The following is a 10,833-nucleotide window of genomic DNA, read 5'->3' on the forward strand; positions in this document are numbered from 1 at the left end:
CTGTGCTCATAAGGAGAGGCTTCTCAGCAAAGCACTCTGTGTGGAAGTAAGTGCTTCAGAGGTCCGGATGAAGGGGCCATCACATAGACTTGTGGCTTCCAGAGCTGGCCTGAAAGCCAAGAAAAGCAGCAGTGAAGGTCCAGATCTTTCACTTCTGGAGAGAGTATGAAATTCAGGCCAAATGAGACCTTACAGTCTTCAAAACTAAGGTGATCCTTCATCTGTGGCATGAAAAGAAGCTTGGAAGTTCCTGACCAGAGTGCCGATTGATAGGAGACAGTGAGAAAAAGGCAGCATGATGGGACAGAGTAGGAATGATGGTATGTCAAGAAAGGGGGCCGAGGCCAGGCTCAGCCACAAACCATCTGTCTGTCTTGTGCTGGAGAAATTCCTTGTGTTTCTTTCAAATCCATTTTCCACCCTCTCCACCCCTGCCGTCTGTCTTGAGAGGCTGCTCCCTAAGGGCTAAATCAAGAGCAACCAGGTCTTCCAGCTTCTGGCTGGGGTCAGTTGATGGCAGGTCCGGGCAGGAGATCAGAGAGAGAAGGTGGACCAGGCATTGGTTCCCCAGCTTTCTCCCCTGACCCTAGAAGGTGGACTGCTTCTATCCGCTGGAGGCATAGCGAGACAGCCATGTTCTCCAGCTTCTGGAACCGTGCCTTTCTTTTGTCCGTTGTGTCTGAGGGGAGTGATGGCTCTCAAAGCTCATAAGTCCTGAGGGTATTGACCCATACTTTTCATTTCTCCTGAGTCCTGTTCACATGTAGAGTCCATGATGCAATGCTTCTCAGTGCTGTAGTTTGTGTGTGTCTCCTGGGATCCTGAAGGCTCTATCACCCAGTTCAGCTTCAGGGTGTTATTAGGGGTAGGGACTTTGCATCTCCCAGGGCCCCTCCATAGAGTCTCCATGGAACATTTCATGGAGAATGTTCCATGAAAGCAGAGACTTTCCATTCTTGAACTTGAAAACTGAGGTCCAGAGAAGTAGTCCATTTATCAGGTCTACCTCGCTTAAACTGTGCTTTAGCAGCCACTGGAGGGAGGGGGTGAGGGCATAGGATGACATGAGAACCCCCTACCCGTGCGTCAGTGACAGTAGCTCTGTTTTATCTGTTTAACAAAATCTTCAGCAGAAACAGCAAAATGTCAGAGAACGGAGATGATGGCCACAGAGTATTGTGTGCTGAGCAGAAAAGCTGGTATGAAGACTGGAAAGGAATGGGAGCGCTGGTGCCATTTTATTAGAAGAACCCGCACTCCTGGAAAAGTAGAAGGAAAGTGCAACGGAAGCATTTTGCATCGCCTGCCCGCCACCTGCCTTCCTTTTAGAATCAACCAGTTCTTAGAGCGCTAGTGTGGAGGGGGCGCAATGGCTGCCACCCCGCCCCATCACCGACCACAGAGAATTGTGCTCAAGCAGATGCCTGGCCCAGGAGAAATGCATCCTTGGCTTGGCTGAGAACACGAGCTTCTTTCTCTGGAGAATTTGAGCCAGGTGACCTCCAGTTGTCATCTCATGATGTTATGCCATAGAGCAACGGTCATGTGGTGCAGGCACAAGGGAGAGGCTTAGGCCTTCTAGAGGCTTTGGCTGGTCGAAGCAGCCGCAGAGAGCATCTTTCTTGGTTTCTCCATGTGGTCCCTTGTCTCAGCTTTTAATAACTGTGCAAACTCTGTCAGGCTGGCACTTTTTCCTTCTGTTGGACTCTAAGTGATTTCCTGGAAATTTACTAACAAATACCCTATTCTTCTGCTTGATTAAGAAATGAATAAATAAATAGATGGAGAAAGGACAAATCTTCCTTACAGAAGAATTCCACATGACATATGAAGATATTTCTCCTTTAGTCAATGAAACTTAAATTCCCTCCTTTTAAGTGTGGGCTGGACCTGGTGACTCCCTTCTAACAAACAGAGTACAGAAAGGAAAAATAGAGCTTTATAGTGAAGAAGCCTTAAAGATACTACCATAATGGCTGATCAAGGGGAATAGCACGAGCGACAGTCATGTAAAGTTCATGTACCCCCTGATATTTACCCCTTAAAGGGAAAAGGCATTTACTTCTGTGGCATTTTTGCTTTAAAATTCATAACTCCTATTAAATAATAAAAAAAAAAACAAATCAGGTAAGTCCAACCTGAGCGATATTCTACAAAATGATGGACCAGTCTTCTTAGAAAACAAGGAAAGACTAGAAACCCCTCTCACAGATGAGAGGAGACAGAAGAGAGGTGACAACCAAAGGGAAAGTGGCTTCCTGATTTACATCCTGGAAGAGAAAAGAGACATTGGTGGGAAAGCTAGTGAAATCCAAATAAGGTATGTAGCTCAGATAGTAGCATCACACCAACGGTAGTTTCCTACTTTTGATAAATGTACCACGGTTGTATAAGATACTACCACTAAGAGAAGCTGGATGAGTGTATGTGAGGACTCTCTGTACTATCTCTATAACTTTTTTATAAATCTATAATTATTTCAGAAAAAAAAAAAAAACTACTGAGAAGTTCAATGAATCTCCAGGAGCACCAGAGGACCAGTTGTGATGGATACAGATCCAACAAAGACTACAGAGCCCATGCTGGGCTGACACTTCAGGCTTCACCACCACTACCACAAAACTGGGAGCTTATGTGTCATTGCTGCCTCTAGAAACTGGATGTCACTTCTGCTACCACCATCTGTCACCAGAATGGAGTTGGGACAGCCCCTGCTTCCTCCCATTGCTGGCTATGCTTACACACTAGCTGCAAGGAGATTGGGACTTGAGTATTTGACATTTCAATTCTATCTCTGGAAAGGAGCTCTATTTCATAAAATAGGACATTTCCCAGACATAAGTATGCTTACTTGATGGAAAGAAAGATAATGTCCATAATGGACATTGATTGAGGTGATTGAGGTCATCTAACTGGAGTGGTCAGACAAGGTCCGTTGGAGGAAGTAGAATGTAGATAGGGCAGTGCTGTAGTGAAACCAGATTTGAAATAAAACTAAACAACATTTGGCACTCAGCCCTGTGGCAGAGGTGAGATTCTAATAAACAGAAATGCGTCATTCTCACACAAAAGTTGTGTTGAACAAGCAGTACATAAAGTGTAAGAAGAAAACCACTTTATTTTTGTCTTCTGCTGAACCTTTCAATCAACTTTGTGGGTCCACATCTACTACGTTTTCAGTCAGGGGTAGGAGATGTCCTCAAGAATTTTATAGTCACTCTTGAGTAATACACACAATTCTAGGGGTCATTTTAAGTCACAAATTATAATTTCAGATTAGCATTAAAATGTCAGCCTTATGTAATAGTCAAAATTTCAAATTTGCTTCTAAGTTGAGCCTTCTTCCCTTCCTCTGGTTTGGGCCTGAAGTCAAGGAAGGAAAGGGTTGCTCTTCCCTCACATCTGTTCTTCTGACTAATCATGTTTCAGTCTCCCTGGGGTTGAAGCCCAGTAATGGTAATAGGTCACGGGAGCAGAAAAGTTTCTACTTATCTGTAAAGTTAGATTTTATAGTCTCTGTTTTTGTGCAAATTTAAAGTGACTTTTCTCATGAGCTTTCACGTGGTTCTTCAGAGATTTTTGGAGATCTCTTATCTGCAACTCCTTGGCAGGGCAAATGCAAATCTTCTCTGGCTGGTCACTTCCTTTTCCCTTTATTTTCTAGAAATCTAGGAGTTCCTCAGCTTCTCTCTACTCAAATCTTATGTTTCTAGGCCACCCTCTTGCATAGGACCTAAGATAACCCCATGCCAGCTTGCTCTCTGGACCCACTGCTAGTCCCCAAGAAACACTCATGTATTTACCCATTGACCTGACAGACTCTGGAAGGCCTGACCTCTATCCTCTCATGGGCACGTCTCCATTGTACCACCATAAAAGCAACCGGTAGTCTCTCTCACATACTTTAGACAATTCTGTTCTCCTCAGATGCAGGGAACATATATTAAGCTCAATGTAGGTCTCTCGAAGCCCTTTTTCCTAAGCTTACGTTGGAAGTTCAGACACTTGCATCCCTTTTCCTGAGGGTAGAAGAAAGGTAAGACTAATGACCAGGAAAAAAAAAAAAAAAGCTCTAAAATTCTTCTCTACCTGTTTCCAATTCCTAACTCTTTTCCACCCAAAATACAAAGGAGGAGTTTGAGTTATCTAGCCTCTTTCTTGTCATTTCTTTTGAAAATATTTCAGCGTGGTAAGCCTTTTGCTTTCAGCTGTGGCATCTCTTCACTTGGTGTTTTAGATGAATCTTCCCTTTTAACATCTTGTGATGCTTGGATATCCATCTTCAAAGCAAAACCAAAACCCAAAAAACTTGTATGATCCCTCTTGTATATTCCCACTTGCTAGAACAACCTGAATTTCAACAATCATCTGGGGGTGTGCTGGGTTAGGGACAGCAGCAGACACAGCCACCTGTGGTAGAACAATATATGGTCAACTTCTCCAGTGTATTTCTGGTGGATTCTCTTATCGTAGAGGCCTACTCAAAATGCCAGTTATCTTTTCAAATGTGATCTGTGCACTACACCAAAACAAAATTTTTCTGCTTTTTCTTCAGATTCAGATTTTCTTCAAATTCAGATTTTTTTCTTTTTCTTTTTTCTTTTTCTTCAGATTCAAACATTTTAAATGCCTAAATTCATTCTATTTCTATTCCACAGTAAAACCAACCTTTCTAGATAAAACTTGTTTGATTTCCATTCAATATAAATTCTTCTGTTTGAGCTCATGCCCCTGAAGTGAGAAGCTTATAGCAAGAGTACTAACAGAATGCAAAAATCTTCAAAAAATACTAGCAAACTGGGGTGCCTGGGTGGCTCAGTGGGTTAAAGCCTCTGCCTTCGGCTCGGGTCATGGACCCGGGGTCCTGGGATCGAGCCCTGCATCGGGATCTCTGCTTGGTGGGGAGCCTGCTTCCCTCTCTCTCTCTGCCTGCTGCCCTGCCTGCTTGTGATCTCTATCTGTCAAATAAATAAATAAAATCTTAAAAAAAAATACTAGCAAACTGAAGGCAGCAATATACAAAAAAGATTATACATCACAACCAAGTGGGATTGGTTAGTTAAATATCTTTTTAAAAAATCAATTAAGGTAATATATCCTGACAGTAGAATAAAGGACAAAACCACATGATCATCTCAATAGATTCAGGAAAAAAATGTGACAAAACTCAACATTCCTTCCTGATAAAAACACTCAACAAACGAGGAGTGGAAGGGAACTTCCTCAGCCTGATAATAAGTATCTACAAAAACCCTACAGTTAGCAATATATCTACCAACAAGAGAGAGAAACTTTCTCCCTAAGATCAAGAACAAGACAAGGAGGTCTACTCTCACCACTCCTATTCAACATTGTACTGGAGATCCTACAAAGGGTAATTAGGAAAGAAAATTAAATAAAAAGCACCTAGTTTAGAAAGGAAATAAAACTATCTTCACTTGCAAATGAAATAATCTTTATATAGAAAATCCTAAGGAATCCACTAAGAAACAATTAAAGTAAAAATACTACAACAGACTTTTGGGTTATAAAATCAATATCCAAAGATCAGTTGTACACTAGCAATAAACAAAACAAAAATTAAATTAAGAATATAATTCAATTTACAATAGCATCACAAACAATAAAATATTTAGAAACAAATTTAACCAAAGAAGTGTAAGACTTGTACATTGAAAGCCACAAAACATAATTAGGGAAAAAATAAAAATTAAAAAAAAGACCTAAATAAATGGAAAGACGTCCCATATTAATGGATCAGAAGACTCAATCACTCAGCCATAAAAGAAGAATAAAATCTCATCATTTGCAGCTTCATGGATGGATCTAGAGGGTATAATGCTAAGTGGTTTCACCCATAAGTCGAATTTAAGAAAGAAGACAAATGAACAAAGGAAAAAAGAGACAAACCAAAAAATAGACTCTTCTTTTTTTTTTTTTTTTAAAGATTTTATTTATTTATTTGACTGACAGAGATCACAAGTAGGCAGAGAGGCAGGCAGAGAGAGAGGAGGAAGCAGGCTCCCCACTGAGCAGAGAGCCCTATGTGGGGCTCGATCCCAGGTCCCTGGGACCATGACCTGAGCCAAAGGCAGAGGCTTTAAACTACTGAGCCACCCAGGCACCCCCAAAAATAGACTCTTATATACAGAGACACACTGGTTGTTGACAGAGGGATGGTGGGTAGGGGGATGGGTAAAATAGGTGATGTGGATTAAAGAGTACACTTACCATGATGGGCACTGAGTAATGTATAGAATTGTTGAATCACTGTATGGTACACCTAAAACTAATGTAATACTGTATATTAACTCTACTGGAATTAAAACAAGTAAGTAAATAAATAACTTTTTAAAAAGATACAGTAGTCTCTAAATTTATCTACAGATTCAATGCAATCTCTATCAAAATCTTTCTTGCCTTCCTTGAAGAAACTAACAAGCTGATTCTAAAGTTCATATGGAAATTAAAGGAGCCCAGAACAGCCAAAGCTATCTTGAAAAAGAACAAAGTTGGAGAACTCACTTTCTAATTTCAAAAGTTACTGTGAAGTTACAGTAATCAAACAAAGTGGTAGTGGTATGAACATGTATATTTTATATGTTATATATATGTCATATAGGATATAGACATATATATCACATATATAACATTTAATATAGATGTTATCGATAATGGAATAGAACTGAGAGTATAGAAATAATCTCTCACGGTCAACTCATTTTTGACATGGGAGCAAAGATAATTAAATGGGAGAAAGAACAGACCTTTCAATAAGCAGTGTTGGGACTAATTATCCACATGCAAAGCTTGACCTCTACTTCATACCATAATCACCATATATTAAAATTAACTCAAAATGAATCAAAGACATAATTTTAAGACCTAAAAGTATAAAGTCTTAAAAAAAAAAAGAGACCTACATTTTTATCAGTTTGGATTAGGAGATGGTTTCTTAGATACAAGACCAAAAATATAAGAACAAGAAAAAAATAGATAAATTTGACATCACAATTAAAATCCTCTGTGTTTTACAGGACATCATCAAAAAAATAAAATGACAACCCACAAAATTGGAGAAAATTTTTGAGTATCATATATCTGATAAGAATTACTATCCATGATATGTAAATAACTCTTAAAATTCAAGAGAATAAGAACAAATAATCCAACTTTTTTAAATGGACAAAGGATCTCAGTAGACTTTTTTAAAAAAAGATTTTATGTATTTATTTATTCATTTATCAGAGAAAGAGAGCATGCGCATGAACAAGGCAGGGGGCAGAGGCAGAGGAGAAGCAGATTCCCTGCTGAGCAGGGATCTCAATGCGGGACTTGATCCCAATCATGACCTGAGCCAAAGGTAGACACTTAACTGACTGAGCCATCCAGGCATTTCTTTAAAGTAGTTCTACAAATGGCCAAGTACATGATTGCATAGCTCCATGAAAATACTACAAACTATCGAATTGTATACCTTGAATGGATTATTTGGTATGTAAATAATATTTCAGTAAAGCTATTATTAAAACAAATGCTGAGACAGTCTTTACCTTGAGAAACCATGAGCAGTGCTGAAACGAAATGCAGAAGAATGTTTGTAAAATAATACAAAATGCAATAAATCCTGGTCTTGCTACAAGTTGCAGTGAATAAGTTATTGTTTCTCAAACCCAGCACAACCAGCAGAGACACTGCAATGAAAAGTTAGATTTTTAACTAGATGGTGGTTTGGTAAAGCTCTGACTGAATTTGGCTGATTTCAAAACAGAGACTGGGGTTAGGGTCTGTGGCTACTACAAGACCTGCGGGCTCCCAGCGGCAGGCCGACAGCACTGTCCCACTGGCCTGGGCTGTGTGAGTTGAGGGGTCCCTCAGGGTGCAGGCCCTCAAGATGATAACCCAGAACTAACTGTTCCTAACGGTCCCGCGAGAACCGTGAGGCAGCGGACCCCCAGCCACAGGGTCCATGGTCCCAGGGCACACGACACAAGGAGAACTGTATCTTAGCCTTGTGTCCTAGCCTGGGTTTCCTTAACAGCAAAGGATCCTCTGTGAGCGGGAGCAGGAGTGAGGGCAGGGCTAATACTCAGGGCAGGAAGAGGGCCCAACACCCTTATGATTTGTCTTCCACCTGTGGGACATTCTGAGAAGCCCCACGGAATGCATCTTAGAAGAGTTCACTCCTGAGCTGACAAGAAGACATATTTAATCCCCAGTTCCTCTTCACCACTGGGTAAGGGCTGTCCTGTGGGGAGTTAACCTCCCACTTCTGGGTTGTGCCAGCCCAGGTTCCCACAGGTGTGCTGTGGAGACAGAGGGGCCTGGGAACACCGCGCCTTCACCCAGAGCCCTAAAGATGCCTGGAATTGGCAGAGCTGGAGGAAGAAGCCAAGCGGAGAGAATCTGAAGCGATGCTTGAGACTTGAGAGGTGTCTGATGCAATCATCCGCTAGGCTCTGTGAGGTCTCAGGATTAGCAGGGCCCAGTGAGGCGTGAAACCGTGGGCGCTTTGTTCAAAAATTACTGGAATTTCAAGATGGCTACAGGAGAGCATAAGCCAAGCTCAGAGCCCTCTTGAGCCCCGTGTGGCTTCACTGGTTGCCTATGCCCCTGAAGCTGGCCTTGTTCTGGACTCTTAAACAGCAACTTACCTCTCATCCCCACGCCTCCCCCGCACCCTGCCATGCGTGCGTGCGCGCACACACACACACACACACACACCCAGGGGATGGCCTGTGTGCATCTTCCTAAGGAACACCCCCGCTGAGGAACTGACTTTCCTCTTCCGTGTCTCTGTCTCTCCCTCAGCCCTGGCCACACAACTGTAAGCTCGGCCTCCATGGGGGTTGCTGACTCCGCTGGGGTGTGCTGAGGTTTTTTCCAGGCCACAGTCAGATCTGGGCAAAGCAGAGAAGTTTTCATAAAGCTGCTTAGTAGTTTTCTATAAAGTTCTTTATTATAAGATTTTTGTCCTTACTTAAGAAATGAAATTATGGTGATGGCAAATAGCATTTTTTATTTCGGCAAGGTATGATATTATTTTCTTTAAGTGGCAGTCCTTGGCCAATGCTGGACTTCAGAAGAAAATTACTAGCCTGTGAATGCCTGAGAATAATGGGATGGGAGGTGGGAGAAGGGGTCCGGGTTTAAAATCAAAGACCTGGTGGAGGTAGGGATTTGATCGTGTTGGGACAGGAGGGGAACAAACCAGGGTTTTTCACCAACAGTTCAGCACCTCCCATCCCCCACAAGACAAGAGAACCGTCAAGACCCATGAGCTCCAGCCTGGACCTTAGGAATGTTCCTGGTGTGCTCTTTCTTTCATCCAGTTTCTGGCCAAGGCTCTGTCCACTGAGGAAGGGGAAAGCACTGCCTGCCCAGTGGGACATGAGCGCTGGGGCAGCTCCTCATCTTAAGAACACATCCCCTATCTTCCACTTACCCACCAAAGTTCCACTATCGGTAACGTGCTGCTTTGGGTAGAATGCGAGCCCTCTGGTTTCTTTAAATGATTGAGTACATCGGTGCTTTAATTTTTATTTCCTAAAGATCTATTTATTTATTTGAGACAGAGCATGAGCAGGAAGGGCAGAGGAAGAGGGATGAGCAGACTCCATGCTGAGCACAGAGCCCGATGCAAGGCTTGACTTATGACCGTGAGATCATGACCTGAGTGGAGACCAAGAGTCCAAGGCCTAACAGATCATGCCACCCAGGTGCCCTGCATTACTTCTTTTAAAATGCACTGAAACTGTACATAAGAAAATGTTTCTGTGGCAGTTAGTATGGTGCCTGGTGCACTGAGAATGTTATACAAAGATGATTATGATCGATGATGATGATGACATTAACATCACTAAATCCTAGCAAAGCCCCAAAAGATAGGTGCTAATATTATCCCCAATTTTTGGCTGAGGAAACTAAAATTCAGAGAGGTTGAATAAGTTACTCAAAGTCACACTGCTTGGAAGTAGAGAGCCAGGATTAAAATAGATGCAAATAGTGTCCCTAGGCCTGCTGGGGCACTTTGAGGGACCGCTGGTGCAAGATTGGGCCGACGGGGACTTTACCGGTCCAGTGAACTCCCCCATTCTCACTGTACCACTGGATGGGCATACTAGCTTAAAAGCACTTCAAGTGAAAACACGAAGCCCTTTCTTAACCTCTATTTCTCTTTGTCCTTCTTTTTCCATACCTTCCTCTCTCTTGGCACCCCGTGTGTGACTCTGGAAGAACCTACTAGAGGAAACAAACCAGAAAGGTCCTCTCAGGACATCTTGCATCTGTAATATCTGGAAGCAGTATCTGATATTTAGTTTCATATACCCTAGGTGCCTAATAAATGTCCAATCATGAGAAGACAGCCTCTCTCAGGTATCTGTCAAGCAGTCAGTGGTGTTACTGGAGCGCCCTAGCCAAAGGCTCCATCACTGAGCATGCCCCACAGAGAGCTCTATGCCCACTTTCAACCCTACATCTCTCCCTACACATGGCCATGCTCAAACTCATTACAATGCTTCTGAAAGATGTAGGAAGTATTAGCACAGTCCTACTGTCAAATTCAGGAAATGTCATCTAATATGTACCATCACCTACCATTACGTACCATCCACCCTCCAAATGTTTCTACTACAGTCCTGGAAATCTGAAAAACCAGTGAGTAAAGGTAGCACCTGTCCCACAGCATCTAATTAATGCAGGACTCCAAGGAAGAGCATGAAGGTGGTGGACCAGGGTCCCTGAAAGATTAGAATTGGTCAATGCCTCCAGATATGGAAAAATGTTAGATGTTGACTCCCAGCCCACCGCAAAGCATACCTTCTTTTAACA

This window comes from Mustela lutreola, chromosome 5 (genome assembly GCF_030435805.1).
Source record: "Mustela lutreola isolate mMusLut2 chromosome 5, mMusLut2.pri, whole genome shotgun sequence".
Lineage (NCBI taxonomy): Eukaryota > Metazoa > Chordata > Mammalia > Carnivora > Mustelidae > Mustela > Mustela lutreola.